The sequence below is a fragment of the Podarcis tiliguerta genome, assembly GCF_965153285.1.
Source record: "Podarcis tiliguerta genome assembly, chromosome: 17".
NCBI classification, from domain to species: domain Eukaryota; kingdom Metazoa; phylum Chordata; class Lepidosauria; order Squamata; family Lacertidae; genus Podarcis; species Podarcis tiliguerta.
Genome location: NC_139550.1, coordinates 26,965,892 through 26,988,767, shown reverse-complemented (window position 1 = coordinate 26,988,767; position 22,876 = coordinate 26,965,892). Strand labels below are relative to the sequence as shown.

The 22,876-nt window shown below is 43.3% G+C and overlaps 2 long non-coding RNA genes across 2 annotated transcripts in view; both read right to left on the bottom strand.

Annotated features, from left to right (window-relative positions):
- The window catches only part of LOC310667962, a 43,289-nt gene extending 40,779 nt beyond the window's left edge, over positions 1 to 2,510 (bottom strand). The window contains exon 1 of the long non-coding RNA XR_014506487.1: positions 2,385 to 2,510. This is a non-coding gene — a long non-coding RNA (uncharacterized lncRNA). The remainder of the gene's footprint in view (positions 1 to 2,384) is intronic.
- LOC310668070 overlaps positions 1 to 22,876 on the bottom strand; it is a 160,562-nt gene that overhangs the window by 74,087 nt on the left and 63,599 nt on the right. The window lies entirely within an intron of this gene.

The following is a 22,876-nucleotide window of genomic DNA, read 5'->3' as shown; positions in this document are numbered from 1 at the left end:
TTCTGCAGTGCATGCATTTGCTTATTCACTAATAAATAATTTAATAAGCACTCCCCATATCTTTCCAAGAGGCAAAACAGGAGTAGGGATGAGAGCAAATAAGCAGGAGTCATGTCAGAAGGCAAAGACCAGCTGCTGTTGCTACTATACAGAGAAATGCCTTCAGTTCTAGTGGTGGTTTCCCGCCCCACCCCCGCTAATTTAAGGGTCAAAATCAGACATGGGAGAGCTAAGGTAGATAGGCAAATCTATCAATCTCAGGTTCTCATTTTTGCAGCCTTCAGTTCAGCTCTGTACATTTCTGTATCAGTTTGCAGTTTGTTTTTTGAAGTCTTCATGAAAGTTCATGTTTTAATGCAAATTTCTCCTAATAGGCACCTTTTCCTATGGAAATTTGCCTGATTCACGCCAATGTTGTTTTCACTAACATAGGCACAATTCCCTCTTGCTATATGCATTTAGTTGGGGTGCTCCTACACATGTCTATGGTTCAGGTATAAATGGTGCTCCACCATAGGATTCAGAGAAATGCAGATTTTGAAGGATAGCTCTGTGCCAGTTCACACATCATTTGGGAAAGTCTGAATTGGAAAGGTTCACATTAGAATTAGAATTTGAAGTGAACCAATTTTTTCTCCCAGCCCGAGTGGCAGCAACTACAGCCCTATAACCATGTATATTTGTGAGATTGTGGGGTAGTCTAAAACACACACAATATTAATCACTCCACTGCTTTTCTTCCAACCAGCTGATTTCAACATTTGGATCCAGACTGGCTAGGGCAGGGGGAATTCAAATGATCTTGAAGCTTTCAAGGAAGTAAGACAGGAGAGGGAGAATTGCACTTTCTTCCCCCACATGCTCCTCTTAATGTTCAGATCATGAAACGAATGGTTAATGATTGAACAAGTTTTCCCAGGGCAAAATCAGCTATTCAGATTCAACTTCTCGATACCCTCTCACCAATTCTTCAGCTCTGATCCTGGCTGTGGCAAGTAGTGACTAAGACTGCAACCTTGTTGTATAAAGTGAGAAATAAATGTTGGAAATGTAAAGAAGGAGAAGGAACATTTTGCCATATGTGGTGGGAATGTAAAAAAGTGAAAAACTTCTGGGAAATAATATATAACGAGATGAAGAAAATGTTGAAATATACATTTATTAAGAAACCAGAAGCATTTTTACTTGGCATTGTAGGAGATGATCTAAAAAGAAAGGATTGTAAATTATTTCTATATGCAATGACGGCAGCAAGAATAATACTGGCACAAAATTGGAAACAAGAAGAATTTACCGACAAAAGAAGAATGGAGGATGAAACTGATGGACTATGCAGAACTAGATAAATTAACAGGAAGAATTCAAAATCTGCGGGACCAGAGATTCACAGAAGACTGGCATAAATTTATGGATTATTTGGAGAGTAATTGTGAGGATCATATTATGCTCGTAGGTTTGTGAGAAGTTTCGTAAGGTGGACTATTTGAAACATTGCCCAAAAAAAAGGTAACGAGGGGGACTGTTAGTTAAGATAATTAAAGGCAATAGGAATTTAAGAAATGCAGAATAAGTGATAAGAACAGAAGACCATCAGAGGGGCTGATGGAAGTCCAAAAAGATTGTATAAGATGCGAAGTTCTGTTGTATGAATGATAACTAATATGTAAAAATCAATAAAAAGAAGGAGAAGACTGCAACCTTGTGCACACTCAACCTGAGAGTAAGTCGCAGGAAACACTGCCAGATGTCAATCCAAGCAAACAGGCACAGGATTGGGCTGTCCCATTGAATGTAATGGGGGTTAGACAGGTTATGATGAACATCCTATTGCATTCAATGGAGCATCATCTCAGCTAATCTTTATCTAGATTGAGGCCATTATGTCTTGCAAATATTCCTTAGGGAATAGCAGCTTGCGAAATGTCTAAACGGCACACATGCACCTTGCCTTTGCTTCATCAAGGCAGGATAGCATCTTTTTAATCTCTTTCTGAGATTCAAAAGTTAGTATACCTATTTCATTAAGCAATAGGTCTTTAAGTACATATTATATTATACAATCCCTTCCAGACTAAATATTGCACACACAAAACAACGCAGGGAGAATGTGAGTGCACCTGATGTTATTACCTCGTTCTAAATGAGTCGGCTTATTTATCCTTCAGGGGACAATCCCCAACACACAGGCTATTGGACAAAGTGGAGTTACCTTCCAAGCGAATATATATAAGGCAAATTGCACTGTAAAAGTCTAATGAAAACCCTAAGCGTCTCTGTGCCAGCCGCAGCAACACCCACTGGCTTTTCAACTCCAAGAGCAAAAGAGAAGGACTCTACCAATAATATTCTAAGAGATTAGTAACACAAAGGCAATTGAGACCTACCTTCAGCGAAAAATCCCGGAGCCATGTGAAGAGGAGATAAATTGTGGGAACCGAAAGGAAATCATCCACTCATCTTGAGAATTCGGCTCATAAGAAAATGTTGTAAGAGCCCAGAAGCTAGTTCATGCTCCACGAGGGGGGGGGGGGAACAAAACCTACCAGAGTAAGGAAGTCTGAGCTGATCTATGATTCAGCCTAACATCTGATTTGCAAAGATAATTGGGAACCTGGCATTAAATGCATCGAGATTTCCCCACCATGTGCATACATATGCGTATTTATATACAAATTGTGTAAGCAATGCTTTTTAGTTACACACACACACACACACACACACACACACACACTGAATTGTATTTTATTTCAGCAACGTTTTATTATGCCTATCTGTTTATAGATAGAGATGAACTAATATATCTTCATTCTCAGGATCAGAGGTGGGTGGGGAACCGGTGATCCCTGAAACAAGCATTGTGTGAAAGTGCTCATTGTGGGTTTGTATATTTTGGGGAGAAAGGGACAGATATTTTGCCAGAAGGTGCATAAATTGCAGAGTTGCACTTGTGATGATAATGAGCACTACAAAAAGCCGTTTACAAGGCTGATTACTCTAATTTTAAACCTGTTTCCAGCCTTCCCCAGTGATTAGCATTGTATGGAAGTAAAAAAACGAAATAATACCACACAACACCAAGCCCCAGGGGAAATACAGTTTATCAACAGAAAGCAGATTGCAGTGCGATCCTATACATGTCTGTTCAGGTAGAAATTCCATTGAGTTCAATGGGGCTTACTCTGAGTTATTTTGGCATAAGATTTCAGTTTTAGCAGTATATTGAGGCAGCAATCCTGTACTCGCGTACCTGGAAATAAGTCCCACTGGACCTAATAGGAATTACTTCTGAGTAGACAGGTTAGACAGCATTTTAAAAAGTAGAGACATCACCTTGCCAACAAAGGTCCGTATAGTAAAAGCTATGCTTTTCCCAGTAGTGATGTATGGAAGTGAGAGCTGGACCATAAAGAAGCCTGATCGCCGAAGAATTGACGCTTTTGAATTATGGTGCTGGAGGAGACTCTTGAGAGTCCCATGGACTGCAAGAAGATCAAACGCATCCATTCTTAAGGAAATCAGCCCTGAGTGCTCACTGGAAGGACAGATTGTGAAGCTGAGACTCCAATACTTTGGCCACCTCATGAGAAGAGAAGACTCCCTGGAAAAGACCCTGATGCTGGGAAAGATGGAGGGCACAAGGAGAAGGGGACGACAGAGGACGAGATGGTTAGACAGTGTTCTCGAAGCTACAAACATGAGTCTGACCAAACTGCGGGAGGCAGTGGAAGACAGGAGTGCCTGGCGTGCTCTGGTCCATGGGGTCACGAAGAGTCGGACACGACTGAACAACTAAACAACAACAACAACAACAGACAGACAGGTTAGCTCAGTTGGTTAGAGTGTGGTGTTGATAATGCCAAGGTCAGATGATCCACCACAATCAATCTCTGTATAGGATTGCACTCTTGGAGAATGTAAGGATAGGAAAATGGAAGATTTTCTGCTCTTCATTTTAAGGAATTTGCAGCATCAAGTTCCCAGCTATGCTTCTAGGTGATTAACAACTTTGAGACCCTTTCATGAGGCTGAAATTTCATTGCAATGCACCATGTGGAGGGCAAATGCATTTTCACATATCCCTCTCATTCAAAAACCTACCTCTGTTTTATAATCATCCACTTACATTTAACTTTCGTTCTCTCTGACTCATCCTTTTTAATTTAGTTGCTGGGATTTCCCCTCTTCAGCCCCTGTTTCAATAGTTTACCCGGGGTTCAGGCAGCTACAATTTTTAGGGTTTTCAAGGAAGCTTAGTTGTGCCAGCTGTCTGAAGCAAAAATTAAAAAACAACAACAGATGAATACTTTTAGGAGCTGTTGGGCATGTAGGAAATTTCTTTGTGAATTATTTTTTAAGGACGTGCCAAGGCATTGCTTTAACTCTACAGCCATTCCTTGCAGGAATAGGATGAAAATAGCAGAAAACCTGAATCCATCAAAGGTAATGACCTAGTTCCACTGATGTAAAGGGGGCAGAGGCTCAAGCATCATGGCATATGGGGCCCTGCCTCACCAACCCCAGCCGGCCATCAGCCAGCCCCCACCTATCTGCCTTTTCCCTGCCAGCTCTCTCCTCCAGTGTGGTGTAGTGGTTAAGAGAGGTAGATTCGTAATCTGGGGAACCGGGTTTGCATCCCTGCTCCTCCATATGCAGCTGCTGGGTGACCTTGGGCTGGTCACACTTCTTTGAAGTCTCTCAGCCCCACTCACCTCACAGAGTGTTTGTTGTGGGGGAGAAAGGGAAAGAAGAATGTTAGCCGCTTTGAGACTCCTTTGGGTAGTGATAAAGCGGGGTATCAAATCCAAACTCCTCCTCCTCCTCCTCCTCCTCCTCCTCCTCCTCCTCCTCCTCCTCCTCCTCCTCCTCCTTCTTCTTCTTCTTCTTCTTCTTCTCCTTAGTCTCTGTGTTGCCTTTGGAGAGCTCATCATGGAAGCGGATAGGGCCAAAACTGGAACCAGCTCGCTCAGCCTGATATAGGCTGATGGCTTCACCTATTGTTGCCCTCTCTGCCTTCTGACCAACAGTCCCAATGACCTTCAGCCAACACTGTTCAGGGACGTAGGAAGGAGGGGCGGTGGGGGTGGTTTGCCACGGGTATCATCCCAGAGGGGGGTGACAAAATCCCACCTGGGCGGATCGCTGCTGCACCGATTGGCCCCCAGGTGGATTGCCGCTGCGCCAATCACCCCTCGAGCAGATCGCCGCCACACCAGTCGCCCCCTTGGGCAGATCATCGCCATGCCAAATGCCCCCTGGGTGGATCGCCACTGTGCTGATCGCCCCCTGGGCAGTGTTTCTCACGGTGCAGCTGCTGGGAGTCACAGGACTCTGTTTACATTCCAGAGACAGTCCAGACTCTTGGAAGTCTCTCGGGAAGGGAGACGGGATGTGACGTTAGTGGTTTCCTTTGTTCCTTTGTTTCAGTTGCTCTCTGGTTTCATAGAGAGAGGATGTCTTTTCTGTTCTGCGTAGTATAGAAATAAAACCCTTTACAATGTAGCCAAACCTCTCGTCTCTTCCCTGTGCTGGGAACTCTGCTGGATAGAATGTGCTTGAGGCCTTATTAAAGGCTCTGGTCATTAAACACGTCGGAGGCGATTTCAAAGGCTCAGCTCAGAGGAAGATGAGGCCTTATCGGCTTGGCCGAGTGGAGTTCTGACAGGCAGATCACTACTGCAGCGATTGTCCCCCTGGGTGGATCGCCCCACCCCCTGGTGCACGGCATTTACGCCGCTCTGGGTGCCCGAGCGGCTAGCTCCGCCGCTGACACTGTGCAAGGGAAATTAAGACAGAGCCAGAAGCAGCTTGTCAGGTGGCATGGAGCCGCCACGCTACCTTCCCAGCAAGTGGGTCATTGTGGCTTACCTGAAGGGTCAAGGGGGACGGGGAAGGCAGCAGTGTGGTCAGCCTGGTGCAAACACAGTAGCGGAGCCAATTTGGTGCTCCTGCACTGCGTCATCCTCCCTGGTTCCTCTCCCCGTCAACTTTCAGTAAGCAACAGCGACCCTCCTGCTGGGAAGGTGGTGTGGTGCAGTGGTGTTGCGTCCTTTGCTGGTGCCCAGAGCATATGTGCGCATGAATGCACCAGGAAGGACCAGGGGCTGGGGGTGGAGGGTGAACAAAACCTGCTGCACCAGCCCAATACTTGCTGCCCCCAGGTGGGTGCAGGGCATGGAGGATTCACAGGGCTATGCTGTTCTACCTGCCCATCCACTCGGGGAGGGGGGCAGCCAGCCAATGCAGCCTTTAGCGAGCCTGTTCTGATAAGGGAAGTGTGCCTTTCCCAAATTGTCTTCTGTTCAAAGAGCTGTCCATGTCAAGTCTGGGTTAAAGGACGATGTGAAAGGAGAGCAGGAGGGCTGTTGAAGCTGCCCCTTAGCCACTAGCACTTGAGTCACCCACTCACAGTCTTCCCTACTGTATATAGTGCGATGTGTTGAATTCATATTAGAGCAATGTTATTTCTAAATTGGCACCTATACCTATAAGGAGCATACATAAATTGTATGCAGATCTCAGTGGCGTAGCGTGGGGGGGTGCAGGGGGGGCGGCCGCACCGGGCGCAACATCTGGGGGGGGCGCGCTCGCACTTGCAGCTCTCTGCCCCCTGCTAAAATCCACGGGTTAGGGGGCACAAATTACTTGCCTTGCCCCGGGTGCTGACAACCCACGCTACGCCACTGGCAGATCTGCATCCCTTTTCTTAGGATGATACATTTTCTGATTCTTGGCAATGCGTAAGTGGCCACCCTGGCCCAACCCAACAAGGCTCCATTCACCAAATCGGCAGTTGTGGGAAAGGCGATTGAAAAGTAAGGAGCAAGTGCCTTGGATCCGGATCAGGACCACAGGGGAGGGCAAAGGAGTACACGGTCACCTTAACAGGGTCTCAGTCTGGATCAGGGCATTTAGCTTCTTAACAGCCATTAACATGATTGTGTGAATGGTGTCTTGTAGAGTTTGGCCAATACCTCATCGCAGCTTTCTGGCTGTGGGACAGGGTTGGAGGAATAAAACCATTGACCAGGTCTGTAGCATTTTTCTTTCCCTTTTTCTACTTCCTCTGTAGCTCTCCATTAGTTAATATATTGAGACACAACCAACAGAAGATACTCAGCTTTTGACACCCAGCTACTTTTTAAGCATAGTACTAGGGTGCTCATTTCCCTGATTGTTATCCTGTGAAAGATACCATCTTTAACATTTAGGCAGAAATCATGAAACCACTTACATGTGCATCATAATATTTAATATTTAAGCAACATGTTTAAATATGCAGAGCACTTCACATTTATTACCTTCATAATCCAAACCACAAAAAGCAAAACACTGTCTAAGATGGCATGATGGTAGATTTGATTAAAAACCAAAAAATTAACAGGACGTAATGTATTTCAAGAAAGAGAGAGAGAGAGAGAGAGAGAGAGAGAGAGAGAGAGAGAGAGAAGGAGAGGAGAGGTTCCAATACTGAAGTTTACTCAGCTACTTTTGATTTATCACAAAAGCTCACCTTGCATTTTTTATTATCACTCTAACAACCTCTGCCTTAAGCTGCAAAGATCTTGCTTGTAGTGCCATCAACAGCTTTAGGGTTCCTCCAGATGCAATTGCAGGATGACATGTGTTCCTAAAGCTATCGGGGTGTCACATGCGCTCCCTCATTCAAGGTTATTTGTGTTAGCAGACCTTGCAGTGTGGGCAAATTAGATTGGAACAATCACTTAAAGTTTCTAGAGTTAAAAGGCTTTATTCATGCAGGAACTATTTATAGGATGAGTAGACATAAAAAGAGAAATAGTAGATATCTTGTCTGGAGAGAACAAACAAAATGGCTCCACTTTTAGGCGTGGAGTTAGACAAAGCAAAGACTACAAGCAAGGGGTGGCTAGATCCCAAACAAACAGTGGCTTTGTGTGGTTCAAGGTAATACATGCAGTTCAGAAGAAGGAAATGTCCTTGCTTTTCTTCAACAGTTTGTACCCCCAAAACATTTGCGATGGTCACATCCTTAGTGAACCATGTGTGGTATGTAGCCACCTACTGAAATCCTGTTACTTTTCTTAACCACAGATGTTCCTTTCGTTGTTGTTGTTATTGTTCCATTTTTGTTGTGCAAAAGCACTAGGTTGTCCTGGCAGTATGCCAAATTAAAGATGTTGCCATTCCTACATAATTCATGCTGCTGTTGACACCAACATTCTTGTAATGCAGAAACAAGGGGAGGTTAAACATAGAAAGAGCGGAGAACCTTGTGTTTGCCTTGATCTGTGGTGGAATGCAGAATGTAAGACAGGGAGTCAAGACAGCTGCTGCCAGGAGGTGTGTTCTCAATACAAATCCAATTCACTTGCAGGACAGAAAGCAACCTGCATTCTGCAAATCACTCTCAATTCCAACCTGATAATTGCCACCTGCCCAGATTTTAACTTCTCTGAATTAATTTTAAGATGTATTTTAATTAATTGATGTCTGTTTTTAATGCATATTGTGATGTTTTTAAATAATAAATAATAATAATAAATTTTATTTCTACCCCGCCCTCCCCGGCCAGAGCTGGGTTTAGGGCAGCTAACACAGTAAAATTACAGTAAAAACATAATGGGGGGAGGACCAATTTAAAATACAGGTTAAAATGCGATTTAAAATGCAGCCTCATTTTAAAAATAGCCCATAGATCAAAACCATAAGGGGAGGGAAACATAAGGGTCAGACTGAGTCCAAACCAAAGGCCAGGAGGAACAGCTCTGTCTTGCAGGCCCTGCGGAAAGATGTCAAGTCCCACAGGGCCCTAGTCTAGTTGTGACAGAGCATTCCACCAAGTTGGAGCCAGTACTGAAAAGGCCCTGGCCCTAGTTGAGACCAATCTAACCACCTTGCGACTTGGGATCTCCAAAATGTTGTCATTTGTAAACCCTACCAGGAGAGACGGTCCCATGGGTACATGGGTCCTGGGCCACATTTATGATGTTAGCCGCTCTGACCATTGGCCAGGGAGGGCAGGATACAAATAAAAATGATTATGATTATGATTACTTGGCAGGCTTCTCCAAAGCTCTACTCCCCTTCACACATGCATGCAAATAATGCTGATCCCTAGCAGCTGTCCGGTCCTTAGGTCATTTCTGTATACTCCCTTCTTGGGTTGTTACTACCTCGTTTGGGGGTAGTACAGTGGTGCCTCGCAAGACGAAAAGAATCCGTTCCGCGAGTCTCTTCGTCTAGCGGTTTTTTCGTCTTGTGAAGCAACCCCATTAGCGGATTAGCGGATTAGCGCTATTAGCGGTTTAGCAGCTATTAGCGGCTATTAAAGGCTTAAGGGATTAGCGGATTAGCTGCTAAAAGGCTATTAGCAGCTTAGTGCCTTAGAAAAAGGGGGTGGGGAGTGAAAAAAAATCGCAGGAACTCGCAAGACATTTTCGTCTTGCGAAGCAAGCCCATAGGAAATTTGTTCTGCGAAGCACCTCCAAAACGGAAAACCCTTTCGTCTAGCGGGTTTTCCGTCTTGCGAGGCATTCGTCTTGCGGGGCACCACTGTATTCCCTGCCTGCTACGGATGCTAAGAGTAATGAAATACATTTTTCTCTCCACCCAGCCACAACCAAATTTCCTCTCCCCTTCCCCCAATAATTTTATTAATCTAGATTTGCAAGATGGCCACAAAAGAAACCATAAAACGAATATAAAACAGATCAAAAACCTCAGAGACAAAACTAAACAAAACAATTTCCTTTTCATTTTTAGAAAGAAGCTGCTGTTTTTTGGAAGCCTACTCACACTGTGGGGGCTGTTTGTCTTTTCACCTCCCTGCAGCCAAGCACTTAAGACAGCAGAAAGTGGGTCAAAGAGTAGTTAATTGCTCAATGTAAATCTACTCCCCCCCCCAAAAAAAATGACTCAACCCCTCTTGATGAAGTCTCCCTGTTCAGCTGTCATGCCAACAGTAAAATAGCACACTCATTACCTTTCAGACAATTAATACAAACTCTTAAGGCTCACAGTGTTCGGAATAAAATGACAACACCCATCAAATGGGAAGACTTGAAAAGCATTTCAGGCGATGAGAGATTTATATGATGGTGTATCTCCTGTACTTGGCGTAGGCAGAGAGGAAGAAGGAGAGGGTTTGTGCTGTTCAATTTGTTAGTCAAATCTACTCACACACTAATTAAGGAAGGGAAGACTTCCCAGGACTGTACTATTTCAGAGTACAGTCAACACATTTGAATCCTTCTCTTGCTCTTTAAAAAACAAAACAAAAAAACACCTCTTGGCATGTAGCGAAATATCATTATGGGTTCCCCAATATCTCAAGCAGATTTAGGTCTGGTCTACACATACAGAAGAGACATGGGTGACGCTGTGGGTTAAACCACAGAGCCTAGGACTTGCCGATCAGAAGGTCGGCAGTTCGAATCCCTGCGACGGGGTGAGCTCCCATTGCTCGGTCCCTGCTCCTGCCAACCTAACTGTTCGAAAGCACGTCAAAGTGCAAGTAGATAAATAGGTACCACTCCGGCGGGAAGGTAAACGGTGTTTCTGTGCGCTGCTCTGGTTCGCCAGAAACGGCTTAGTCATGCTGGCCACATGACCCGGAAGCTGTATGTCGGCTCCCTCAGCCAGTATAGTGAAATGAGCGCCGCAAGCCCAGCATCGTCCGCGAATGGACCTAACCGTCAGGGGTCCCTTTACCTTTACACAGAATGAGGTGGTAGAGTTGCAAAGTGAAATGTTTCACCCAGTTGGGGCAGAACTATATTGCTGCTTTCAAAAGGGCATAATGAATATTAGGGAATAATAGGATGTAGGTAAAGGACTCCTGGACGTTTATGTCCAGTCGAATTCAACTCTGGGGTTGTGGTGCTCATCTTGCTTTCAGGCTGAGGCTGAGCCGACCTTTGCCCTCAGAAAGCTTTCTGAGTCATGTGGCCAGCATGACTAAACCGCTTCTGGCGCAATGGAACACCATGAAGGAAACCAGGGTGCACAGAAACGCCGTTTATCTTCACGCCGCAGTGATACCTATTTATTTACTTGCCCTGGCATGCTTTTGAACTGCTAGGCTGGCAGGAGCAGGGACAGAGCAACAGGAACTCACCCCGTCGCGGGGATTCGAACTGCCGACCCTCCGATTGGCAAGCCCAAGAGGCTCAGTGGTTTAGACCACAGCACCACCTACATCCCTAATAGGATGTAATGGAGACAGGGGGATCATGGTTAGTATGGTGATAACACTTTTCTACTCCTAGGCCCGACACGACGGTGCTGTGTAGTTACAACTATCTTAAGGACCTGCTTTTTACATGGTTGCCGAATAAACCCTATGGAGATACAAATAAATTACTCAGTGAGGTCCAGAAGCACAGATGAAGTGTGTGTGTGTGTGTGTGTGTGTGTGTGTGTGTGTAAGGCCAGCCACCCCAGGCACCACATTTGGGTTGCTAGGAAACATAGAAAACCGCCTTATGCTAAGTTTGACGGTTGATTATTCTGGCTCAGTACTGTAGACCCTGGCTGGCAGCAGGAGATGCTCCAGCATTGAACCACAGCTGCTTACTGTGTTTTTACTTGATGTATATTTTACTGCTTGTGGGATTTTCTGCCCCAAGTGCCCCCCAAACCTGGCTGGCTTTGCTACTCTGCCTCAGGCTACAAGATGCCTTGAGCTGCTTCTCTGTAGGAGAATAAACATTCACACCTCACCTTTCCATTAAATGTCCAATATGCCATAAATACTTATTTGTGTGCTGTTTTACCTGCACAAGCCACAACTACACCTTTAGGAGGGAAAGCCCTTTCTAAATGGGACCTGAGAAAACTCATGAACATCACTCGCTTTTCCTGTTTATTTATGTAATGTGAGGCCACCCCCACACTTTGTGACTTACCATAGCATTAAATCCCACAGACCCTTGAGTCGTGTTATTATAAGACAGTGAGTATAACTTATCAGAATTGCCATCCTGAAACTGCTTTCTGACCAAGGAAAGGGAAAAAGAGAATAATTACTATCTAAGATCTTATATTTATGCAATTTTCTTCAGCCACAGATCATTTTGGAAGTCTAGACGGTAGACTGAGGCTTAAACCTTCTTGTTAGAGGTTCAGTATGAATTAAGGTCTCAAAATAACAGCATATAAATAGCTATCAATTGTCTATAAAAGCCGGGCTCCCCAAATTAGGAAGAGAGTCGTTATCAGAAACTGTTGCCCAGTTTTCCCCCCATTTGGGAGACAGATTTCAAACTAAGAGCGGTTACTTCTCTTTCATTCACGTTGATCCACAACTCAGCCAGCATGAACAATGGTCAGGGATGACGGGGGTCATCGTTCAGCAAAAACCTGGATGGCTAAAGGTGTCCCATGACTGCCTTAATATTTATTTATGCATGCATGCATGCATACATACCCTGCCCGTCCAGCTGGGTTTCCCCAACCACTCTGGGCGACTCCCAAAAGAATATTAAAAACACAATAAATTCATCAAACATTAAAAACTTCACTAAACAGGGCTACCTTCAGATGTCTTCTGAAAGTCAGATAGTTGTTTATTTCCTTGACATCTGATGGGATGGGCGCCACCACCGAGAAGGCCCTCTACCTGATTCCCTGTAACCTCACTTCTCACGGTGAGGGAACCTCCAGAAGGCCCTTGGAGCTGGACCTCAGTGTGTAGGCTGAACAATGGGGGTGGAGACACTCCTTCAAGTATACTGGGCTGAGGCCATTTAGGGCTTTCAAGGTCAGCACCAGCACTTTGATTTGTGCTCGGAAACGTCCTGGGAGCCAATGTAGGTCTTTCAGGACCGGTGTTATGTGGTCTCAGTTACATTTGGTGTGAAACCTAAATGCTAAAGCCTGCACACAATGTTCATGAGCTCAGTAGAACTACCCCTGTGGTATGTGAGCAAATCCTTGTAATGATATCTAGGATCTGTCTTTTCCTTTTATAAAAAAAAGGAACCTCAAAGGAAGGCTGTGGAGGAACTATTTTAACTGGAAAGGAAAATGGACCTGATGAAACCTGACACATCAAATCCCTCTACCTCTCTCAGAACACTTGGCCTATTTACACAGTAGCACAGAACACCCCAATTTCTTCTCAAGTGTAAAGTGCCCGGAACCTGTCACAGAATTTGACATTATTAACGTGGCTGTGGGTGTAAAGCGAGGTGTGCCCCGCCAAGCCAGGATATGAGTCACTTCAGGTGGTATTTTGCATTGTGCTCTACCTACGTAGATATTTCTATGGACGGAAAGTTGGGTGAGGGGAGAGAAATGGGGGAAGAAAGAGGGAAGGAAAGTAATGCCCATAGGGTTGGGTTTTCCCCTCAACCATTTCTATACCTTGCCCCAATTAGCTTAGAATAACTACAAAATGGGGTTAGTAAGAAAGAGAACACAAAACTGACTGCCAGTGGGGGTGTGGTGACAATGACTTGGACTGAGTAAAGATTGCGTGTCCTGCAGGGGGGGAAACCCCATAACTTTTCTCCCTGGGAGATCCTTGACATTTAAAATTTACTCAACTCACCTGAACTTGGCTTCTTAAAACACTTTGATAGCTAGGGAGCAGGGGAGAGGGAAGGAAGGGTTGTGTACATGCAGGCGTGTTGATAAGGCTCACTTGAAGTTCGAGGCACGATAAGAACAGCACAAAGGTAAGAGCAGAGTCTGCTATGCATCTTTCTTCTAATGTTCTTTTGGGTGTCCCGAATCTTATGATGCCAAGTTGATATATCCTTCTGTTCTGCTCATGGAGGGGTGAAAGTGGCATTCAGGATGCCCAATCGGGGATAAAAATGGATATTAAATGTAAAGGGACCCCTGACCGTTAGGTTCACCCACAGATGACTCTGGGGTTGCGGCTCTCATTTCGTTTTACTGGCCGAGGGAGCCGGCGTACAGCTTCCGGGTCATGTGGCCAGCATGACTAAACTGCTTCTGGCAAACCAGAGCAGCACACGGAAACGCCGTTTACCTTCCCAACGGAGTGGTACCTATTTATCTACTTGTACTTTAACGTGCTTTCAAACTGCTAGGTTGGCAGGAGCAGGGACCGAGCAACGGGAGCTCACCCCGTCGCGGGGATTCAAAGCGCCAACCTTCTGATCGGCAAGTCCTAGGCTCTGTGGATTAACCCACAGCGCCACCCGCATCCCTCTAAAAGTGGATATTAGTGGTGCACATTTTACTGGTGCACAATTAAACTGTTCTTTCTCTGTCTAGGCAGGAGTCCGTCATTGAGAGATAGAAGTGACCTCTCCTGGTGCTTTTCCTGACCTGTATGGCTGTTCCTTGCACCTCGGTTTCCATGCCAAGGAGAAATGGCTATGCTCCATTTAGCTCCACGTAATTTCCCTTGAGGCAAGAGAATGAGGGTCAAACTATACAGGCTTACTTTGATCACCTGGTTTATTCTTGAGTGTCAGAATCTTCTTTCACAAATAGGCAATCCAAAGGGTCTGATCTAGATTGGGACTTTGGGATGGGGAGTAGGGGGTTTTCACCCTCTGCCCACCCTGCCCATATTGCGGGCATGAAAAATTGACTTTAGGACAGGGGTCAGCAAACTTTTTCAGCAGGGGGCCGGTCCACTGTCCCTCAGACTTTGTGGGGGGCCGGACTATATTTTGAAGGGAAAAGTTGAACGAATTCCTATGCCCCACAAATAACCCAGAGATGCATTTTAAATAAAAGGACACATTCTACTCATGTAAAAACACGCTGATTCCCGGACTGTCTGTGGGCCAGGATTTAGAAGGCGATTGGGCAGGATCCAGCCCCCAGGCCTTAGTTTTCCTACGCATGGACCAAAGGACCACATATGTCTATTTGCCAGGCTTGGGGCTCCTGTCCCTGCCTTTGCTTTAGGGGGAAATCTTTGGGAAGGCCCCTTAAAATGTTGCTAGCACCTCCCACTCCCTGAGCCTCCCTAGACGTTAAATTTTTGAAAGGAAGCAGATGTATCTTGAGCTGAGTGCTCGTGCATGTAAATGCATGCACTTGAACACCGCAAGGCACCTCCGGTGTAAAGTTGCATGTGCCTTTGCTCTTAATGTACACGTGAGAAAAAATTCAAACAGCAGCCGTTGGAGGGGCAACTGATAATTATATGTGCAGTTGTGGGACTGCACCGCACATAGATAAATACATGTGGCTATTGTCCTGTTGGAAGCTTTCTGGTCTGCGCAGGTGACAGATGCTTAATTGGCTTTTCCGGAGCCTGGAAGTTAAACATAGTGCCTGCATTTTCTCGACTGTAAAGTCCCTTGAAAATGCAACTATTCAGGTTTCTGTCCTGTGTCATTATCAACAACATGTGCAAATGGTGTGAGAGCTGCTGGACTATGTTATTTTTAAATGCCATGTGTGAGAGCGTCACAAAGGGATAACTGCAGACTTGCTTGCATTGTCATCAGCAACCATCCCTGCATGAAACTAATTCGTCCCAGAGGAAGTGGTACAAAACTGAAGATGCAATGAGCTCCTGTTAGTCAGGGTTTCTGAATATATATATATATATATATATATATATATATATATATACAGAAGTATCTATATATCTATATCCCTATATCCAATATTCATATTTATAGCTTACTTTACTGTCGTGAAAGCAACAGGAAGAGTAAGAGGCCAACCAAAACAAAAAGTCTATAAGAATTGGAGAATCTTTAAAGAATATTTAGAAAACTATGGAATAGAAGGAAACATCTTGGCAGAATTAGACTGATCCCTGTAAGTTTGTAGGGAGGTAAAAAGAAATTATATAAGAAATATGTAACTGTGTGGTATAAAGTAATGGATAGACAAAGTACAGTGAGATTAATTGGAAGTCAGTTTTAAATTTCTTTTCTATAAATTTTATAATTGTGTTCAATACCAGGAGTATATCTGATGATAATTATATTAATCTTTTTATATCTTTAATATTTTGTTCGAAGCCGCCCAGAGTGGCTGGGGATACCCAACCAGATGGGTGACATATAAATAAATAAATTATTATTATTATTATTATTATTATTATTATTATTATTATTATTATTATTTTGTTATTTCACAAAATTTATATACTGCTTGGTTGGGTTTATCAGGTTTTACAGGATAAAGCTTATAGTTTGCATCTGCAGCGATGGCTGAAGGACGCTACTTGGAAACTGGTTTTGATGGCCATAGAGGAGGAGGCAGACAATACGTACCATCCCTGAGAACGGAATGCAGTTTAATAGAGTCGCCGTTGTGGGGTCCACACATACTGATTTCTTTTGTCCTTCTCTGCTGCTATAATCTCTGGTTAGATAGGTTTCAAGGAGCGCAACAAGCTGTGACATTTCTTTGATCAAAGATGGCAGCTGAGTGGGGAAAAGGCATGTGCATTGCAGACAGCCGGTGATGATTCTTTTGCGCCACTATCAATCCTCTGGAAATCTCTCTCCCCCCCCTCTCCCCCGCTCTTGTCTGCTTCCAGCAAGCTCCTCTTCTTAAACCAGTGCGAAACTAGATCAAATCGGTAGTGCAGGTAGACGTGACCTAAATTACAATCTTGCCGATCGGCCACTGTTTAGGGTACCAGGAATATCTCCAAAACTATCATGCGGGAGATTGGGTTGCTGAAAGGCCAGCTTTCCTCTTGAGCTGAGAGACTCATTTAATTATGGTGCCAAGCGACAGTGGCTCTGTATTTTTTGCTTTGAATTTCAAGGCACTATCCTGTTTCACCCAAAGACCTCACCTTGTACAATTGCTCACACAGAGTTTGCACAAAAGACATTGCTACATAAAGCAAGCCTGTCTATCCTCCCCAGCCCCCAACTGTTTTGTTATGTGGCCATAAAAGAAAGAAACCAGATCTTTTCCCTTCAGGATTTAATGTGGACGTAATGGCTCAACACTGGCAACTCTTTCCCCCCCTCTCTTTTTTTAAATTGAGCTAATGAGAAGGACCGTATTGATCTGTTCCTTCCCGAACGAAACAGACAGAATGTATGGTTTGTTCTCTAAAGCCTTAAATAACACCAATTAAAACGATGTGCAAACTCAGATCCCGATTTGGATAATGTGTTAGGACACTCAAGGATGGCTGGACGCATACACACCACTGTTCAACGTACCCCAAGTAAAATAAACCTGCGATATCAAAATGAAGGCTGCAATCTTAGAAACATTCATTGAAATGGACTGTGTGAACTCTGACTCAGTTGACTGAGATGAGACTTCCAGGGAATTGCCTCAATGACTGAAGTACAATCCTCAAGTAAGTCATAATAATATAAGAAAGATATAAACCCTAACAAAGATACAAAATTAGTATCAATAACAACAAAATTAACAGCCCTAACAAGAACTCCAAAACAATTTGTTGTTGTTGTTTAGTCGTTTAGTCGTGTCCGACTCTTTGTGACCCCATGGACCAGAGCATGCCAGGCACTTCTATCTTCCACTGCCTCCCACAGTTTGGTCAGACTCATGCTGGTAGCTTCGAGAACACTTTCCAACCATCTCGTCCTCTGTCGTCCCCTTCTCCTTGTGCCCGCCATCTTTCCCAACATCAGGGTCTTTTCCAGGGAGTCTTTTCTTCTCATGAGGTGGCCAAAGTATTGGAGCCTCAGCTTCACGATCTGTCCTTCCAGTGAGCACTCAGGGCTGATTCCCTTCAGAATGGAGAGGTTTGATCTTCTTGCAGTGCACGGGACTCTCAAGAGTCTCCTCCAGCACCATAATTCAAAAGCACCAATTCTTCGGCGATCAGCCTTCTTTATGGTCCAACTCTCACTTCCATACATCACTACTGGGAAAACCATAGCCCACTGAAAGGGTCTATAGGCATCCTGAGAAGCAGGTCTTGAAGCGATGATGATGATGAAAATGATGATCATTTACTCACCCATCATCCTAAGGTCCCGGGGTGATGCTCTAAGGTGGCTACTTTTGCTTTATCTCGCTACAAAACCCAGTTGTTCCCAAGTTTGGATCAATTTCAACCATAAGCATTATTAGATGAGATTCTGGAGAAGACAGCTTCTCCATTTCAACCAAAGCTCCTCAAAGCAGGCAAGGGATGTTTGCTGAAATTACTATCAGCCAAAAATAACCCTTTCAACACTTTATTTTTTATTATTTTCTATGATTTTAAATTTTATACATTTTACAATCACTTTAACTTTTTAAAACTCAACTTCCTTCTCACTCATTTGTTGGCTTTTCGCAGTATAGTAGCGCAGAGAGCTTGCTGGGGAGACCATGCATTAAAAAGAGACTCAAAAATAACTTAAACAAGGTTTTAATAAGAAAAACCAAAAACTCCTTTTACACTAAATACATTAACAAACAAACAAGCATGACCCAACCACCAACCCATCCCCCAGGGAAATGGCAGAGCTAGGTGCTGCTCCTTATATACTACACCCAATTCCTGACACAGCTTAATCAGTACAACTCAGCAGCACCTGCTATGTTTCACAGCTGTAAAGCTGGATCTCGTTATTTTGCTCTGGCCCTTGCTCTGGCCCCTTAAAGATATACACATCGGGTGAAACAATGATGAACCTTTACATTTAAAGAAACAATTCAACATCATTCTGTGGTTCCTTAAATTTATTTTTAGTATTTTCTGTATATTCCAAATTAACTTAATTTACTCATTTATGGATCTGTTTTAAATATATACTCTTATAAAACTGCAGGTTATTACAATAATCCTGCCAATGTTCTTATCTGTTTACAATTTATTTGTAAATATTCCATAAACCATTTCCATTCTTTTATAAAAAATTTATCATCTTGATTTCTTATTTTTCCGGTACTTTTTGTCATTTCTGCATATTCCATAAGTTTTTGTATCCATTCTTCTTTTGCTGAGACTTCTTCTTCTTTCCATTTTTTGGCAAGTAACATTCTTGCCATTATAGTCACATACATGAATAAATTTTCATATAGTTTGGATAGTTCTGTCCCTATAATTCCCAAAAGCAAAGCTTCTGGGGTTTTTTACAAACACTATTTTATACATCTTTTTCAATTCATTCTATACCATTTCCCAGTAAGCTTTAACCTTGCTACAAGATCACCACATGATAAAAAGAACCCTTTCAACACTTTATTTTGAAAGAAACAGAAATCTGGGGCCAGTATTCAAAGAGAAGAGCTGAAGAGATTCTAGATAGCAGATTTCATTAGCATGTGGTTTTTAAAAAATATTTTTTATTAAATTTTCATTAATAATGTTCCAATTAATAACATATCAAATCTTGCCACATCATATCCAAATTTTTAAAAAGCCAATTATACATTCTGAATTAATTAATTTAATGGACCTTCTTATGTTCTGGTTGGTCCACAGAATGTCTTTTATTTTTGTTCCTGCATTAGCATGTTTTTGTACCAAAGCCTGATAGGTCTGAAAGATTAATAATGGGCTTTTATAAATGAAATTCTCCAGTCTTCAGAGATATTAAGGCTGATCTGAGAGCCTAGTTAACTTTAAGCACATTCATTAGAAATAGGGGTAGGACAGGGTACATACAGACAGCATTTTTTCCTTTTAAAGTTAATATAAACTTTTCATATTGCAAAAAGTCCAGGTTTGCGTAGCGCAGAGTGGGTCTGTTTCGTGACAGGGCCAGATTCACTTCAGCTGCACAACCTGAATTCATAAAATTATAGAATTGGAAGGGACCCTGAGGGTCATCTAGTCCAACCCCACACAATGCAGGAATCTCAACTAAAGCATTCACAGATTTGGCAACATATTATTGAATCCCACCCGCAAGACAGCGACAATCTGGAAGTGCCCAAGTTGTAAGAACAAGCTTTTATCACGGATGAGCTGTGAATACAGTAAGCTGTTTAAAAGGAGAATCGAATCTGAGCACCTTTTGCATTTACCTGTGATTAAAGTTGGCATTCGTATCAAAACATTTGCCTGGGCACACAAAGAAACCGTATCACCTGGATCCCCAGAAACACTGGGTAGAAATTAAAACAAGCCCAGGCATCTCGACTTCAATTAAATTACAGTCCCTTTCTAACTGCATTAAAGCCAAAGATCCATTTACTAAGCAACAGGTTACCGAAAATATTTGGGAAGAGATTTCTGTGATTTCTATGTGCAAGTTGAGAGTAGCTCTCCACAAAGGCTTTCCGTTACGGAAACTTGTATAAAAACAAAGGAACTAGAAAGGTAGCCAAACAAAAAATAGAGCTCCTTTGGTGACTAGCTGTAAACGGCCACTTTTGTGGCTAGTTGTTGTACACACAACTAAATGGGTAACACAGCATCAATTGTGCCACAACCTTTAAATCTGAGAGATTATGCACAGTCTCAATTTTCACCCAGGGCACTTCCATATTGTCGTTGTTTTCAGGTGGGATTTAATCACACACCGGCAAATACATGTTGGGCAATTATAGTTGATCAGCAGGTCTTACACAACAAACCCACTCTCCTCAAATATTGAACTTTTGGGGAGAAGGAAAGGGACAGGGAAAAGGCACCGGGAAGTGTGGGATAACACCTGCTTTGAGGGAACATCAGTTCAATTTCCTGCATAAAACCAGAATGAATTATCATGGACCTCCCAAAGTCTACTTTCCCCCTCGACGTCTCCTCCTTCTCCTCCCCTCTCCCACATTCAGATGAGGTATCATATTGTGGTAATTTACAAAGCTCTGAACAACTTGAGTCTGGGATATCTTAACAACTGAGCCGTTAAACCCCAGCTGGATCAATAAAACGACCCAGAGGAGCAGTTAGTTGTTCCCTATTTTACAGAGGCCGGACTGGCCTCAACTGTAAGCTAAGCACTTAGTGTCGTTTTGGAACACTCTTCCAGCAGAAATTTGGCAGGCAACCTCGCTATTGACTACAGGTATCTCTTGAAGACTATTTTATGCCAACAAGCCTAGGCGGCTGTCTAAATTTTCTCCACGAGCTAGCCATTTTAATGATTATTTTCTATTGTTTTTGTGAAGTTTAATGGTTTATTGTCCATATTGTTGTAGACCACCTTGAGATTTTTCATGAGTTGGCAGTATGTAAGTATTTTTAATATATATAAATAGATAATTACATAAATATCGGGTGCATGGTTCGTTTTGCTGAACTGTTACTCAGGAGTCCAGTTCTGTTGGGAGATTGTCACAAAAAGAAAATCTGACATCAAGGGTGTGTGTGTGTGTGTGTGTGTGTTTATGCACTTTATAGATTTAAACTATCTTCTTAGTTTTTGCATCTCTATAGAATTCTGGGATATGTAGTTTTAGGGGTACAACAGCCTCTGAACCGCCATCAGATAACACTGTCCAGGATTCTTTGTGAGAAATGGTAGCAATAAAACTGGAATAAAACAGATACAAGTTAATAATGTAAATATGCCCTAAGCCAAAGATAACCAACACAGTGCCCTCCAGATGTATTAGTTGTTTGCTTATTTAAGACTTTTACATGCTGCTTCATTGCTGAGGTCTCTAAGGGGTGCACACGTTGTTGGGCTATCACACTCAGCAGTACCAGCATCATGGCTAGCAGAAAGAAATTATGGCCATTGACGACTTCTTCTTCTTCTTTGGTGATCCTTCGTAACCGAGTAAGATTGTCTTCCATGAATACGGTCTTAGCAATTTGTCCATAAATGACTGTGGAGGCCAATTCTGAATCCACACATCCTTCCACAGTGAGGACATAGGTTTCCAGGTGGGAGTTGATCACGGTGTGGATTTGCCAAGCGTGCCTTCCTCTTAGTGTGTTTCTCCCTTTCGTCCTGAGTTTGAGTGTCTTCAGAACCCATGACACCTTTGGTAAAGGCTTTTCTCCAACTGAAGCACTTGCAGGCCAGTGTTTCCCCATTGTTGGTGTTTATACTACATTTCTAAAGATTTGCCTTCTAAAACCTCTTTTGTTGTCCGCCGGCATATTATGCTTTCCATTCTTAAGTTGGGAATAGAGCAGTTGCTTTGGAAGACAATAATCAGGCAGAACAGAAAGCTGCACTCGCAGAGCTCAGGTGATACTGGATTTCGGCTTAAATGTTGGCCCTTGGTAGGAAAAATGATTGACATTTTCCAACGTTACACCATTAAGTTGGATTTGTGGTGCTGCAGATGGGTTGTTTTGTGTTTGTTGGTGCAGCACATGGGTAGGCAAACTAAGGCCTGGGGGCTGGATCCGGCCAAATCGCCTTCTAAATCCGGCCCACAGATGGTCCGGTAATCAGCGTGTTTTTACATGAGTAGAATGTGTCCTTTTATTGAAAATACATCTCTGGGTTATTTGTGGGGCATAGGAATTTGCTCATCCCCCCCCCCAAAAAAAATAGTCCGGCCCCCCACAAGGTCTGAGGGACAGGGGACCAGTCCCCTGCTGAAAAAGTTTGCTGACCCCTGGTGCAGCACTTTGGTTTTTTGGATGTTGAGCAATAGGCCAAGCTTTCTGTAAGCTTCTGTGGAGATATTTAGGATGGTTTGGATGTCATCCTCTGAGTGTGCACACACTACTCTGACACCACTTTGTCTACCAATGCCCTAAGCAAATGTGTCCGTCCCTTCAAAACATAGCTGGGAATGTGTGATTTTTCTGTGTACAATGTCATTTATGGAGCAACAAATTCTAAAGGTTTTGCCTGAGAGCATAGCGGCAAATCACCTTGAAACATTTTTGTATTTATTTTTATATCGTCTTTGATTTGCCATTTTACTCTTGGATTTCATTCTTGGGGTCCGTTTTATACATTTGCTTGAAGGGAAACAATTTCTGCATTGTAACAGGATGTGACAAAGTTTAAGGCTGAATTCTTAACCATTTTTACCAGGGAGTAAACCTAACTGGAAATGGTGGGGCTGACTTTTGACTCAACCTGCTTAGGCTTGTGCAGGCTATTTC